We start from the raw sequence: 15,821 nt of genomic DNA, 5'->3' as shown, positions 1-15,821 counted from the left end.
TACAAAGGAGCACCCGGACCTCAGCTGCACACAAGGAGCCTTGAATGGTAAGCACGCCTCCAGCACAACGATATCCTTTAACTGTTCAAACTGCCCTGGATGCCTGACGCATTTCGAAGTGTCCCCACTTCTCTTCAGAGGCTTTGGCAGTTATGAAGGAGCGCTTGAGGCACCACACCCCTTCTTGCTTAGATGCACGCCCTAGATGGGACTTATGGGACTTGTAGTGCCTCACGTTGCGCTAATGTTCAGTTGGTAACTTTTCAAGCCCACAGATGGGCCTCGCTGTGTGGAATGCGTGCAGAATCCATATGCTGCTGTCCCATGTTCTCGGCCCGTAATCAAGACCGCATGGCTCCCGGTTCTTTCAGGGTGGTGCTCTTTCCGCGGCATGGGCCGCCTCGTAAATATTCCAGCTCCGAGGTACCCAACGTACAAAGGAGCACCCGGACCTCAGCTGCACACAAGGAGCCTTGAATGGTAAGCACGCCTCCAGCACAACGATATCCTTTAACTGTTCAAACTGCCCTGGATGCCTGACGTGGTTCGAAGTGTCCCCACTTCTCTTCAGAGGCTTTGGCAGTTATGAAGGAGCGCTTGAGGCACCACACCCCTTCTTGCTTAGATGCACGCCCTAGATGGGACTTATGGGACTTGTAGTGCCTCACGTCGCGCTAATGTTCAGTTGGTAACTTTTCAAGCCCACAGATGGACCTCGCTGTGTGGAATGCGTGCAGAATCCATATGCTGCTGTCCCATGTTCTCGGCCCGTAATCAAGACCGCATGGCCCCCGGTTCTTTCAGGGTGGTGCTCCTTCCGCGTCATGGGCCGCCGCGTAAATATTCCAGCTCCGAGGTACCCAACGTACAAAGGAGCACCCGGACCTCAGCTGCACACAAGGAGCCTTGAATGGTAAGCACGCCTCCAGCACAACGATATCCTTTAACTGTTCAAACTGCCCTGGATGCCTGACGCGTTTCGAAGTGTCCCCACTTCTCTTCAGATTCTTTGGCAGTTATGAAGGAGCGCTTGAGGCAACACACCCCTTCTTGCTTAGATGCACGCCCTAGATGGGACTTATGGGACTTGTAGTGCCTCACGTCGCGCTAATGTTCAGTTGGTAACTTTTCAAGCCCACAGATGGGCCTCGCTGTGTGGAATGCGTGCAGAATCCATATGCTGCTGTCCCATGTTCTCGGCCCGTAATCAAGACCGCATGGCCCCCGGTTCTTTCAGGGTGGTGCTCCTTCCGCGGCATGGGCCGCCGCGTAAATATTCCAGCTCCGAGGTACCCAACGTACAAAGGAGCACCCGGACCTCAGCCGCACACAAGGAGTCTTGAATGGTAAGCACGCCTCCAGCACAATGATATCCTTTAACTGTTCAAACTGCCCTGGATGCCTGACGCGTTTTGAAGTGTCCCCACTTCTCTTCAGAGGCTTTGGCAGTTATGAAGGAGCGCTTGAGGCACTACACCCCTTCTTGCTTAGATGCACGCCCTAGATGAGACTTATGGGACTTGTAGTGCCTCACGTCGCGCTAATGTTCAGTTGGTAACTTTTCAAGCCCACAGAAGGGCCTCGCTGTGTGGAATGCATGCAGAATCCATTTGCTGCTGTCCCATGTTCTCGGCCCGTAATCAAGACCGCATGGCCCCCGGTTCTTTCAGGGTGGTGCTCCTTCCGCGGCATGGGCCGCCGCGTAAATATTCCTGCTCCGAGGTACCCAACGTACAAAGGAGCACCCGGACCTCAGCTGCACACAAGGAGCCTTGAATGATAAGCACGCCTCCAGCACAACGATATCCTTTAACTGTTCAAACTGCCCTGGATGCCTGACGCGTTTCGAAGTATCCCCACTTCTCTTCAGAGGCTTTGGCAGTTATGAAGGAGCGCTTGAAGCACCACACCCCTTCTTCTTTTCGATGCACGCCCTAGATGGGACTTATGGGACTTGTAGTGCCTCACGTCGCGCTAATGTTCAGTTGGTAACTTTTCAAGCCCACAGATGGGCCTCACTGTGTGGAATGCGTGCAGAATCCATATGCTGCTGTCCCATGTTCTCGGCCCGTAATCAAGACTGCATGGCCCCCGGTTCTTTCAGGGTGGTGCTCCTTCCGCGGCATGGGCCGCCGCGTAAATATTCCAGCTCCGAGGTACCCAACGTACAAAGGAGCACCCGGACCTCAGCTGCACACAAGGAGCCTTGAATGGTAAGCACGCCTCCAGCACAACGATATCCTTTCACTGTTCAAACTGCCCTAGATGCCTGACGCGTTTTGAAGTGTCCCCACTTCTCTTCAGAGGCTTTGGCAGTTATGAAGGAGCGCTTGAGGCACCACACCCCTTCTTACTTAGATGCACGCCCTAGATGGGACTTATGGGACTTGTAGTGCCTCATGGCGCACTAATGTTCAGTTGGTAACTTTTCTAGCCCTCAGATGGGCCTCGCTGTGTGGAATGCGTGCAGAATCCATATGCTGCTGTCCCATGTTCTCGGCCCGTAATCAAGACCGCATGGCCCCCGGTTCTTTCAGGGTGGTGCTCCTTCCACGGCATGGGCCGCCGCGTAAATATTCCAGCTCCGAGGTACCCAACGTACAAAGGAGCACCCGGACCTCAGCCGTACACAAGGAGTCTTGAATGGTAAGCACGCCTCCAGCACAATGATATCCTTTAACTGTTCAAACTGCCCTGGATGCCTGACGCGTTTTGAAGTGTCCCCACTTCTCTTCAGAGGCTTTGGCAGTTATGAAGGAGCGCTTGAGGCACTACACCCCTTCTTGCTTAGATGCACGCCCTAAATGAGACTTCTGGGACTTGTAGTGCCTCACGTCGCGCTAATGTTCAGTTGGTAACTTTTGAAGCCCACAGATGGGCCTCGCTGTGTGGAATGCGTGCAGAATCCAAATGCTGCTGTCCCATGTTCTCGGCCCGTAATCAAGACCGCATGGCCCCCGGTTCTTTCAGGGTGGTGCTCCTTCCGCGGCATGGGCCGCCGCGTAAGTATTCCAGCTCCGAGGTACCCAATGTACAAAGGAGCACCCGGACCTCAGCTGCACACAAGGAGCCTTGAATGGTAAGCACGCCTCCAGCACAACGATATCCTTTAACTGTTCAAACTGCCCTGGATGCCTGACGCATTTCGAAGTGTCCCCACTTCTCTTCAGAGGCTTTGGCAGTTATGAAGGAGCGCTTGAGGCACCACACCCCTTCTTGCTTAGATGCACGCCCTAGATGGGACTTATGGGACTTGTAGTGCCTCACGTTGCGCTAATGTTCAGTTGGTAACTTTTCAAGCCCACAGATGGGCCTCGCTGTGTGGAATGCGTGCAGAATCCATATGCTGCTGTCCCATGTTCTCGGCCCGTAATCAAGACCGCATGGCTCCCGGTTCTTTCAGGGTGGTGCTCTTTCCGCGGCATGGGCCGCCTCGTAAATATTCCAGCTCCGAGGTACCCAACGTACAAAGGAGCACCCGGACCTCAGCTGCACACAAGGAGCCTTGAATGGTAAGCACGCCTCCAGCACAACGATATCCTTTAACTGTTCAAACTGCCCTGGATGCCTGACGTGGTTCGAAGTGTCCCCACTTCTCTTCAGAGGCTTTGGCAGTTATGAAGGAGCGCTTGAGGCACCACACCCCTTCTTGCTTAGATGCACGCCCTAGATGGGACTTATGGGACTTGTAGTGCCTCACGTCGCGCTAATGTTCAGTTGGTAACTTTTCAAGCCCACAGATGGACCTCGCTGTGTGGAATGCGTGCAGAATCCATATGCTGCTGTCCCATGTTCTCGGCCCGTAATCAAGACCGCATGGCCCCCGGTTCTTTCAGGGTGGTGCTCCTTCCGCGTCATGGGCCGCCGCGTAAATATTCCAGCTCCGAGGTACCCAACGTACAAAGGAGCACCCGGACCTCAGCTGCACACAAGGAGCCTTGAATGGTAAGCACGCCTCCAGCACAACGATATCCTTTAACTGTTCAAACTGCCCTGGATGCCTGACGCGTTTCGAAGTGTCCCCACTTCTCTTCAGATTCTTTGGCAGTTATGAAGGAGCGCTTGAGGCAACACACCCCTTCTTGCTTAGATGCACGCCCTAGATGGGACTTATGGGACTTGTAGTGCCTCACGTCGCGCTAATGTTCAGTTGGTAACTTTTCAAGCCCACAGATGGGCCTCGCTGTGTGGAATGCGTGCAGAATCCATATGCTGCTGTCCCATGTTCTCGGCCCGTAATCAAGACCGCATGGCCCCCGGTTCTTTCAGGGTGGTGCTCCTTCCGCGGCATGGGCCGCCGCGTAAATATTCCAGCTCCGAGGTACCCAACGTACAAAGGAGCACCCGGACCTCAGCCGCACACAAGGAGTCTTGAATGGTAAGCACGCCTCCAGCACAATGATATCCTTTAACTGTTCAAACTGCCCTGGATGCCTGACGCGTTTTGAAGTGTCCCCACTTCTCTTCAGAGGCTTTGGCAGTTATGAAGGAGCGCTTGAGGCACTACACCCCTTCTTGCTTAGATGCACGCCCTAGATGAGACTTATGGGACTTGTAGTGCCTCACGTCGCGCTAATGTTCAGTTGGTAACTTTTCAAGCCCACAGAAGGGCCTCGCTGTGTGGAATGCATGCAGAATCCATTTGCTGCTGTCCCATGTTCTCGGCCCGTAATCAAGACCGCATGGCCCCCGGTTCTTTCAGGGTGGTGCTCCTTCCGCGGCATGGGCCGCCGCGTAAATATTCCTGCTCCGAGGTACCCAACGTACAAAGGAGCACCCGGACCTCAGCTGCACACAAGGAGCCTTGAATGATAAGCACGCCTCCAGCACAACGATATCCTTTCACTGTTCAAACTGCCCTGGATGCCTGACGCATTTTGAAGTGTCCCCACTTCTCTTCAGAGGCTTTGGCAGTTATGAAGGAGCGCTTGAGGCACCACACCCCTTCTTACTTAGATGCACGCCCTAGATGGGACTTATGGGACTTGTAGTGCCTCACGTCGCGCTACTGTTCAGTTGGCAACTTTTCGAGCCCACAGATGGGCCTCGCTGTGTGGAATGCGTGCAGAATCCATATGCTGCTGTCCCATGTTCTCGGCCCGTAATCAAGACCGCATGGCCCCCGGTTCTTTCGGGGTAGTGCTCCTTCCGCGGCATGGGCCGCCGTGTAAATATTCCAGCTCCGAGGTACCCAACGTACAAAGGAGCACCCGGACCTCAGCTGCACACAAGGAGCCTTGACAGGTAAGCACGCCTCCAGCATAACGATATCCTTTAACTGTTCAAACTGCCCTGGATGCCTGACGCGTTTCGAAGTGTCCCCACTTCTCTTCAGAGGCTTTGGCAGTTATGAAGGAGCGCTTGAGGCACTACACCCCTTCTTGCTTAGATGCACGCCCTAGATGGGACTTATGGGACTTGTAGTGCCTCACGTCGCGCTAATGTTCAGTTGGTAACTTTTCAAGCCCACAGATGGGCCTCGCTGTGTGGAATGCGTGCAGAATCCATATGCTGCTGTCCCATGTTCTCGGCCCGTAATCAAGACCGCATGGCCCCCGGTTCTTTCAGGGTGGTGCTCCTTCCCCGGCATGGGCCGCCGCGTAAATATTCCAGCTCCGAGGTACCCAACGTACAAAGGAGCACCCGGACCTCAGCTGCACACAAGGAGCCTTGACAGGTAAGCACGCCTCCAGCATAACGATATCCTTTAACTGTTCAAACTGCCCTGGATGCCTGACGCGTTTTGAAGTGTCCCCACTTCTCTTCAGAGGCTTTGGCAGTCATGAAGGAGCGCTTGAGGCACAACACCCCTTCTTGCTTAGATGCATGCCCTAGATGGGACTTATGGGACTTGTAGTGCCTCACGTCGCGCTAATGTTCAGTTGGTAACTTTTCAAGCCCACAGATGGGCCTCGCTGTGAGGAATGCGTGCAGAATCCATATGCTGCTGTCCCATGTTCTCGGCCCGTAATCAAGACCGCATGGCCCCCGGTTCTTTCAGGGTGGTGCTCCTTCTGCGGCATGGGCCGCCGCGTAAATATTCCAGCTCCGAGGTACGCAACGTACCAAGGAGCACCCGGACCTCAGCTGCACACAAGGAGCCTTGAATGGTAAGCACGCCTCCAGCACAACGATATCCTTTCACTGTTCAAACTGCCCTGGATGCCTGACGCGTTTTGAAGTGTCCCCACTTCTCTTCAGAGGCTTTGGCAGTTATGAAGGAGCGCTTGAGGCACCACACCCCTTCTTACTTCTAGATGGGACTTATGGGACTTGTAGTGCCTCACGTCGCGCTAATGTTCAGTTGGTAACTTTTCTAGCCCACAGATGGGCCTCGCTGTGTGGAATGCGTGCAGAATCCATATGCTGCTGTCCCATGTTCTCGGCCCGTAATCAAGACCGCATGACCCCCGGTTCTTTCAGGGTGGTGCTCCTTCCGCGGCATGGGCCGCCGCGTAAATATTCCAGCTCCGAGGTACCCAACGTACAAAGGAGCACCCGGACCTCAGCTGCACACAAGGAGCCTTGAATGGTAAGCACGCCTCCAGCACAACGATATCCTTTCACTGTTCAAACTGCCCTGGATGCCTGACGCGTTTTGAAGTGTCCCCACTTCTCTTCAGAGGCTTTGGCAGTTATGAAGGAGCGCTTGAGGCACCACACTCTTCTTACTTAGATGCACGCCCTAGATGGGACTTATGGGACTTGTAGTGCCTCACGTCGCGCTAATGTTCAGTTGATAACTTTTCTAGCCCACAGATGGGCCTCGCTGTGTGGAATGCGTGCAGAATCCATATGCTGCTGTCCCATGTTCTCGGCCCGTAATCAAGACCGCATGGCCCCCGGTTCTTTCAGGGTGGTGCTCCTTCCGCGGCATGGGCCGCCGCGTAAATATTCCAGCTCCGAGGTACCCAACGTACAAAGGAGCACCCGGACCTCAGCTGCACACAAGGAGCCTTGACAGGTAAGCACGCCTCCAGCATAACAATATCCTTTAACTGTTCAAACTGCCCTGGATGCCTGACGCATTTCGAAGTGTCCCCACTTCTCTTCAGAGGCTTTGGCAGTTATGAAGGAGCGTTTGAGGCACAACACCCCTTCTTGCTTAGATGCACGCCCTAGATGGGACTTATGGGACTTGTAGTGCCTCACGTCGCGTTAATGTTCAGTTGGTAACTTTTCAAGCCCCCAGATGGGCCTCGCTGTGTGGAATGCGTGCAGAATCCATAAGCTGCTGTCCCATGTTCTCGGCCCATAATCAAGACCGCATGGCCCCCGGTTCTTTCAGGGTGGTGCTCCTTCCGCGGCATGGGCCGCCGCGTAAATATTCCAGCTCCGAGGTACCCAACGTACAAAGGAGCACCCGGACCTCAGCTGCACACAAGGAGCCTTGGCAGGTAAGCACGCCTCCAGCATAACGATATCCTTTAACTGTTCAAACTGCCCTGGATGCCTGACGCGTTTCGAAGTGTCCCCACTTCTCTTCAGAGGCTTTGGCAGTTATGAAGGAGCGCTTGAGGCACAACACCCCTTCTTGCTTAGATGCACGCCCTAGATGGGACTTATGGGACTTGTAGTGCCTCACGTCGCGCTAATGTTCAGTTGGTAACTTTTCAAGCCCCCAGATGGGCCTCGCTGTGTGGAATGCGTGCAGAATCCATTTGCTGCTGTCCCATGTTCTCGGCCCGTAATCAAGACCGCATGGCCCCCGGTTCTTTCAGGGTGGTGCTCCTTCCGCGGCATGGGCCGCAGCGTAAATATTCCAGCTCCGAGGTACCCAACGTACAAAGGAGCACCCGGACCTCAGCCGCACACAAGGAGTCTTGAATGGTAAGCACGCCTCCAGCACAATGATATCCTTTAACTGCTCAAACTGCCCTGGATGCCTGACGCGTTTCGAAGTGTCCCCACTTCTCTTCAGAGGCTTTGGCAGTTATGAAGGAGCGCTTGAGGCACTACACCCCTTCTTGCTTAGATGCACGCCCTAGATGGGACTTATGGGACTTGTAGTGCCTCACGTCGCGCTAATGTTCAGTTGGTAACTTTTCAAGCCCACAGATGGGCCTCGCTGTGAGGAATGCGTGCAGAATCCATATGCTGCTGTCCCATGTTCTCGGCCCGTAATCAAGACCGCATGGCCCCCGGTTCTTTCAGGGTGGTGCTCCTTCTGCGGCATGGGCGGCCGCGTAAATATTCCAGCTCCGAGGTACCCAACGTACAAAGGAGCACCCGGACCTCAGCTGCACACAAGGAGCCTCGAATGATAAGCACGCCTCCAGCATAACGATATCCTTTAACTGTTCAAACTGCCCTGGATGCCTGACGCATTTCGAAGTGTCCCCACTTCTCTTCAGAGGCTTTGGCAGTTATGAAGGAGCGTTTGAGGCACAACACCCCTTCTTGCTTAGATGCACGCCCTAGATGGGACTTATGGGACTTGTAGTGCCTCACGTCACGCTAATGTTCAGTTGGTAACTTTTCAAGCCCCCAGATGGGCCTCGCTGTGTGGAATGCGTGCAGAATCCATAAGCTGCTGTCCCATGTTCTCGGCCCATAATCAAGACCGCATGGCCCCCGGTTCTTTCAGGGTGGTGCTCCTTCCGCGGCATGGGCCGCCGCGTAAATATTCCAGCTCCGAGGTACCCAACGTACAAAGGAGCACCCGGACCTCAGCTGCACACAAGGAGCCTTGACAGGTAAGCACGCCTCCAGCATAACAATATCCTTTAACTGTTCAAACTGCCCTGGATGCCTGACGCGTTTCGAAGTGTCCCCACTTCTCTTCAGAGGCTTTGGCAGTTATGAAGGAGCGCTTGAGGCACAACACCCCTTCTTGCTTAGATGCACGCCCTAGATGGGACTTATGGGACTTGTAGTGCCTCACGTCGCGCTAATCTTCAGTTGGTAACTTTTCAAGCCCCCAGATGGGCCTCGCTGTGTGGAATGCGTGCAGAATCCATATGCTGCTGTCCCATGTTCTCGGCCCGTAATCAAGACCGCATGGCCCCCGGTTCTTTCAGGGTGGTGCTCCTTCCGCGGCATGGGCCGCAGCGTAAATATTCCAGCTCCGAGGTACCCAACGTACAAAGGAGCACCCGGACATCAGCCGCACACAAGGAGTCTTGAATGGTAAGCACGCCTCCAGCACAATGATATCCTTTAACTGCTCAAACTGCCCTGGATGCCTGACGCGTTTCGAAGTGTCCCCACTTCTCTTCAGAGGCTTTGGCAGTTATGAAGGAGCGCTTGAGGCACTACACCCCTTCTTGCTTAGATGCACGCCCTAGATGGGACTTATGGGACTTGTAGTGCCTCACGTCGCGCTAATGTTCAGTTGGTAACTTTTCAAGCCCACAGATGGGCCTCGCTGTGAGGAATGCGTGCAGAATCCATATGCTGCTGTCCCATGTTCTCGGCCCGTAATCAAGACCGCATGGCCCCCGGTTCTTTCAGGGTGGTGCTCCTTCCGCGGCATGGGCGGCCGCGTAAATATTCCAGCTCCGAGGTACCCAACGTACCAAGGAGCACCCGGACCTCAGCTGCACACAAGGAGCCTTGACAGGTAAGCACGCCTCCAGCATAACAATATCCTTTAACTGTTCAAACTGCCCTGGATGCCTGACGCATTTCGAAGTGTCCCCACTTCTCTTCAGAGGCTTTGGCAGTTATGAAGGAGCGTTTGAGGCACAACACCCCTTCTTGCTTAGATGCACGCCCTAGATGGGACTTATGGGACTTGTAGTGCCTCACGTCGCGTTAATGTTCAGTTGGTAACTTTTCAAGCCCCCAGATGGGCCTCGCTGTGTGGAATGCGTGCAGAATCCATAAGCTGCTGTCCCATGTTCTCGGCCCATAATCAAGACCGCATGGCCCCCGGTTCTTTCAGGGTGGTGCTCCTTCCGCGGCATGGGCCGCCGCGTAAATATTCCAGCTCCGAGGTACCCAACGTACAAAGGAGCACCCGGACCTCAGCTGCACACAAGGAGCCTTGGCAGGTAAGCACGCCTCCAGCATAACGATATCCTTTAACTGTTCAAACTGCCCTGGATGCCTGACGCGTTTCGAAGTGTCCCCACTTCTCTTCAGAGGCTTTGGCAGTTATGAAGGAGCGCTTGAGGCACAACACCCCTTCTTGCTTAGATGCACGCCCTAGATGGGACTTATGGGACTTGTAGTGCCTCACGTCGCGCTAATGTTCAGTTGGTAACTTTTCAAGCCCCCAGATGGGCCTCGCTGTGTGGAATGCGTGCAGAATCCATTTGCTGCTGTCCCATGTTCTCGGCCCGTAATCAAGACCGCATGGCCCCCGGTTCTTTCAGGGTGGTGCTCCTTCCGCGGCATGGGCCGCAGCGTAAATATTCCAGCTCCGAGGTACCCAACGTACAAAGGAGCACCCGGACCTCAGCCGCACACAAGGAGTCTTGAATGGTAAGCACGCCTCCAGCACAATGATATCCTTTAACTGCTCAAACTGCCCTGGATGCCTGACGCGTTTCGAAGTGTCCCCACTTCTCTTCAGAGGCTTTGGCAGTTATGAAGGAGCGCTTGAGGCACTACACCCCTTCTTGCTTAGATGCACGCCCTAGATGGGACTTATGGGACTTGTAGTGCCTCACGTCGCGCTAATGTTCAGTTGGTAACTTTTCAAGCCCACAGATGGGCCTCGCTGTGAGGAATGCGTGCAGAATCCATATGCTGCTGTCCCATGTTCTCGGCCCGTAATCAAGACCGCATGGCCCCCGGTTCTTTCAGGGTGGTGCTCCTTCTGCGGCATGGGCGGCCGCGTAAATATTCCAGCTCCGAGGTACCCAACGTACAAAGGAGCACCCGGACCTCAGCTGCACACAAGGAGCCTCGAATGATAAGCACGCCTCCAGCATAACGATATCCTTTAACTGTTCAAACTGCCCTGGATGCCTGACGCATTTCGAAGTGTCCCCACTTCTCTTCAGAGGCTTTGGCAGTTATGAAGGAGCGTTTGAGGCACAACACCCCTTCTTGCTTAGATGCACGCCCTAGATGGGACTTATGGGACTTGTAGTGCCTCACGTCACGCTAATGTTCAGTTGGTAACTTTTCAAGCCCCCAGATGGGCCTCGCTGTGTGGAATGCGTGCAGAATCCATAAGCTGCTGTCCCATGTTCTCGGCCCATAATCAAGACCGCATGGCCCCCGGTTCTTTCAGGGTGGTGCTCCTTCCGCGGCATGGGCCGCCGCGTAAATATTCCAGCTCCGAGGTACCCAACGTACAAAGGAGCACCCGGACCTCAGCTGCACACAAGGAGCCTTGACAGGTAAGCACGCCTCCAGCATAACAATATCCTTTAACTGTTCAAACTGCCCTGGATGCCTGACGCGTTTCGAAGTGTCCCCACTTCTCTTCAGAGGCTTTGGCAGTTATGAAGGAGCGCTTGAGGCACAACACCCCTTCTTGCTTAGATGCACGCCCTAGATGGGACTTATGGGACTTGTAGTGCCTCACGTCGCGCTAATCTTCAGTTGGTAACTTTTCAAGCCCCCAGATGGGCCTCGCTGTGTGGAATGCGTGCAGAATCCATATGCTGCTGTCCCATGTTCTCGGCCCGTAATCAAGACCGCATGGCCCCCGGTTCTTTCAGGGTGGTGCTCCTTCCGCGGCATGGGCCGCAGCGTAAATATTCCAGCTCCGAGGTACCCAACGTACAAAGGAGCACCCGGACCTCAGCTGCACACAAGGAGCCTTGGCAGGTAAGCACGCCTCCAGCATAACGATATCCTTTAACTGTTCAAACTGCCCTGGATGCCTGACGCGTTTCGAAGTGTCCCCACTTCTCTTCAGAGGCTTTGGCAGTTATGAAGGAGCGCTTGAGGCACAACACCCCTTCTTGCTTAGATGCACGCCCTAGATGGGACTTATGGGACTTGTAGTGCCTCACGTCGCGCTAATGTTCAGTTGGTAACTTTTCAAGCCCCCAGATGGGCCTCGCTGTGTGGAATGCGTGCAGAATCCATTTGCTGCTGTCCCATGTTCTCGGCCCGTAATCAAGACCGCATGGCCCCCGGTTCTTTCAGGGTGGTGCTCCTTCCGCGGCATGGGCCGCAGCGTAAATATTCCAGCTCCGAGGTACCCAACGTACAAAGGAGCACCCGGACCTCAGCCGCACACAAGGAGTCTTGAATGGTAAGCACGCCTCCAGCACAATGATATCCTTTAACTGCTCAAACTGCCCTGGATGCCTGACGCGTTTCGAAGTGTCCCCACTTCTCTTCAGAGGCTTTGGCAGTTATGAAGGAGCGCTTGAGGCACTACACCCCTTCTTGCTTAGATGCACGCCCTAGATGGGACTTATGGGACTTGTAGTGCCTCACGTCGCGCTAATGTTCAGTTGGTAACTTTTCAAGCCCACAGATGGGCCTCGCTGTGAGGAATGCGTGCAGAATCCATATGCTGCTGTCCCATGTTCTCGGCCCGTAATCAAGACCGCATGGCCCCCGGTTCTTTCAGGGTGGTGCTCCTTCTGCGGCATGGGCGGCCGCGTAAATATTCCAGCTCCGAGGTACCCAACGTACAAAGGAGCACCCGGACCTCAGCTGCACACAAGGAGCCTCGAATGATAAGCACGCCTCCAGCATAACGATATCCTTTAACTGTTCAAACTGCCCTGGATGCCTGACGCATTTCGAAGTGTCCCCACTTCTCTTCAGAGGCTTTGGCAGTTATGAAGGAGCGTTTGAGGCACAACACCCCTTCTTGCTTAGATGCACGCCCTAGATGGGACTTATGGGACTTGTAGTGCCTCACGTCACGCTAATGTTCAGTTGGTAACTTTTCAAGCCCCCAGATGGGCCTCGCTGTGTGGAATGCGTGCAGAATCCATAAGCTGCTGTCCCATGTTCTCGGCCCATAATCAAGACCGCATGGCCCCCGGTTCTTTCAGGGTGGTGCTCCTTCCGCGGCATGGGCCGCCGCGTAAATATTCCAGCTCCGAGGTACCCAACGTACAAAGGAGCACCCGGACCTCAGCTGCACACAAGGAGCCTTGACAGGTAAGCACGCCTCCAGCATAACAATATCCTTTAACTGTTCAAACTGCCCTGGATGCCTGACGCGTTTCGAAGTGTCCCCACTTCTCTTCAGAGGCTTTGGCAGTTATGAAGGAGCGCTTGAGGCACAACACCCCTTCTTGCTTAGATGCACGCCCTAGATGGGACTTATGGGACTTGTAGTGCCTCACGTCGCGCTAATCTTCAGTTGGTAACTTTTCAAGCCCCCAGATGGGCCTCGCTGTGTGGAATGCGTGCAGAATCCATATGCTGCTGTCCCATGTTCTCGGCCCGTAATCAAGACCGCATGGCCCCCGGTTCTTTCAGGGTGGTGCTCCTTCCGCGGCATGGGCCGCAGCGTAAATATTCCAGCTCCGAGGTACCCAACGTACAAAGGAGCACCCGGACATCAGCCGCACACAAGGAGTCTTGAATGGTAAGCACGCCTCCAGCACAATGATATCCTTTAACTGCTCAAACTGCCCTGGATGCCTGACGCGTTTCGAAGTGTCCCCACTTCTCTTCAGAGGCTTTGGCAGTTATGAAGGAGCGCTTGAGGCACTACACCCCTTCTTGCTTAGATGCACGCCCTAGATGGGACTTATGGGACTTGTAGTGCCTCACGTCGCGCTAATGTTCAGTTGGTAACTTTTCAAGCCCACAGATGGGCCTCACTGTGAGGAATGCGTGCAGAATCCATATGCTGCTGTCCCATGTTCTCGGCCCGTAATCAAGACCGCATGGCCCCCGGTTCTTTCAGGGTGGTGCTCCTTCCGCGGCATGGGCGGCCGTGTAAATATTCTAGCTCCGAGGTACCCAACGTACAAAGGAGCACCCGGACCTCAGCTGCACACAAGGAGCCTTGAATGGTAAGCACGCCTCCAGCACAACGATATCCTTTCACTGTTCAAACTGCCCTTGATGCCTGACGCGTTTTGAAGTGTCCCCACTTCTCTTCAGAGGCTTTGGCAGTCATGAAGGAGCGCTTGAGGCACCACACTCTTCTTACTTAGATGCACGCCCTAGATGGGACTTATGGGACTTGTAGTGCCTCACGTCGCGCTAATGTTCAGTTGATAACTTTTCTAGCCCACAGATGGGCCTCGCTGTGTGGAATGCGTGCAGAATCCATATGCTGCTGTCCCATGTTCTCGGCCCGTAATCAAGACCGCATGGCCCCCGGTTCTTTCAGGGTGGTGCTCCTTCCGCGGCATGGGCCGCCGCGTAAATATTCCAGCTCCGAGGTACCCAACGTACAAAGGAGCACCCGGACCTCAGCTGCACACAAGGAGCCTTGACAGGTAAGCACGCCTCCAGCATAACGATATCCTTTAACTGTTCAAACTGCCCTGGATGCCTGACGCATTTTGAAGTGTCCCCACTTCTCTTCAGAGGCTTTGGCAGTTATGAAGGAGCGTTTGAGGCAGAACACCCCTTCTTGCTTAGATGCACGCCCTAGATGGGACTTATGGGACTTGTAGTGCCTCACGTCGCGCTAATGTTCAGTTGGTAACTTTTCAAGCCCCCAGATGGGCCTCGCTGTGTGGAATGCGTGCAGAATCCATAAGCTGCTGTCCCATGTTCTCGGCCCATAATCAAGACCGCATGGCCCCCGGTTCTTTCAGGGTGGTGCTCCTTCCGCGGCATGGGCCGCCGCGTAAATATTCCAGCTCCAAGGTACCCAACGTACAAAGGAGCACCCGGACCTCAGCTGCACACAAGTAGCCTTGACAGGTAAGCACGCCTCCAGCATAACGATATCCTTTAACTGTTCAAACTGCCCTGGATGCCTGACGCGTTTCGAAGTGTCCCCACTTCTCTTCAGATTCTTTGGCAGTTATGAAGGAGCGCTTGAGGCAACACACCCCTTCTTGCTTAGATGCACGCCCTAGATGGGACTTATGGGACTTGTAGTGCCTCACGTCGCGCTAATGTTCAGTTGGTAACTTTTCAAGCCCACAGATGGGCCTCGCTGTGTGGAATGCGTGCAGAATCCATATGCTGCTGTCCCATGTTCTCGGCCCGTAATCAAGACCGCATGGCCCCCGGTTCTTTCAGGGTGGTGCTCCTTCCGCGGCATGGGCCGCCGCGTAAATATTCCAGCTCCGAGGTACCCAACGTACAAAGGAGCACCCGGACCTCAGCCGCACACAAGGAGTCTTGAATGGTAAGCACGCCTCCAGCACAATGATATCCTTTAACTGTTCAAACTGCCCTGGATGCCTGACGCGTTTTGAAGTGTCCCCACTTCTCTTCAGAGGCTTTGGCAGTTATGAAGGAGCGCTTGAGGCACTACACCCCTTCTTGCTTAGATGCACGCCCTAGATGAGACTTATGGGACTTGTAGTGCCTCACGTCGCGCTAATGTTCAGTTGGTAACTTTTCAAGCCCACAGAAGGGCCTCGCTGTGTGGAATGCATGCAGAATCCATTTGCTGCTGTCCCATGTTCTCGGCCCGTAATCAAGACCGCATGGCCCCCGGTTCTTTCAGGGTGGTGCTCCTTCCGCGGCATGGGCCGCCGCGTAAATATTCCTGCTCCGAGGTACCCAACGTACAAAGGAGCACCCGGACCTCAGCTGCACACAAGGAGCCTTGAATGATAAGCACGCCTCCAGCACAACGATATCCTTTCACTGTTCAAACTGCCCTGGATGCCTGACGCATTTTGAAGTGTCCCCACTTCTCTTCAGAGGCTTTGGCAGTTATGAAGGAGCGCTTGAGGCACCACACCCCTTCTTACTTAGATGCACGCCCTAGATGGGACTTATGGGACTTGTAGTGCCTCACGTCGCGCTAC

This window comes from Lissotriton vulgaris, chromosome 5 (assembly GCF_964263255.1).
Source record: "Lissotriton vulgaris chromosome 5, aLisVul1.2, whole genome shotgun sequence".
NCBI classification, from domain to species: Eukaryota; Metazoa; Chordata; class Amphibia; order Caudata; family Salamandridae; genus Lissotriton; species Lissotriton vulgaris.
The sequence above is the reverse complement of the archived record's forward strand: the minus strand, read 5'-3'. Positions refer to the sequence as shown.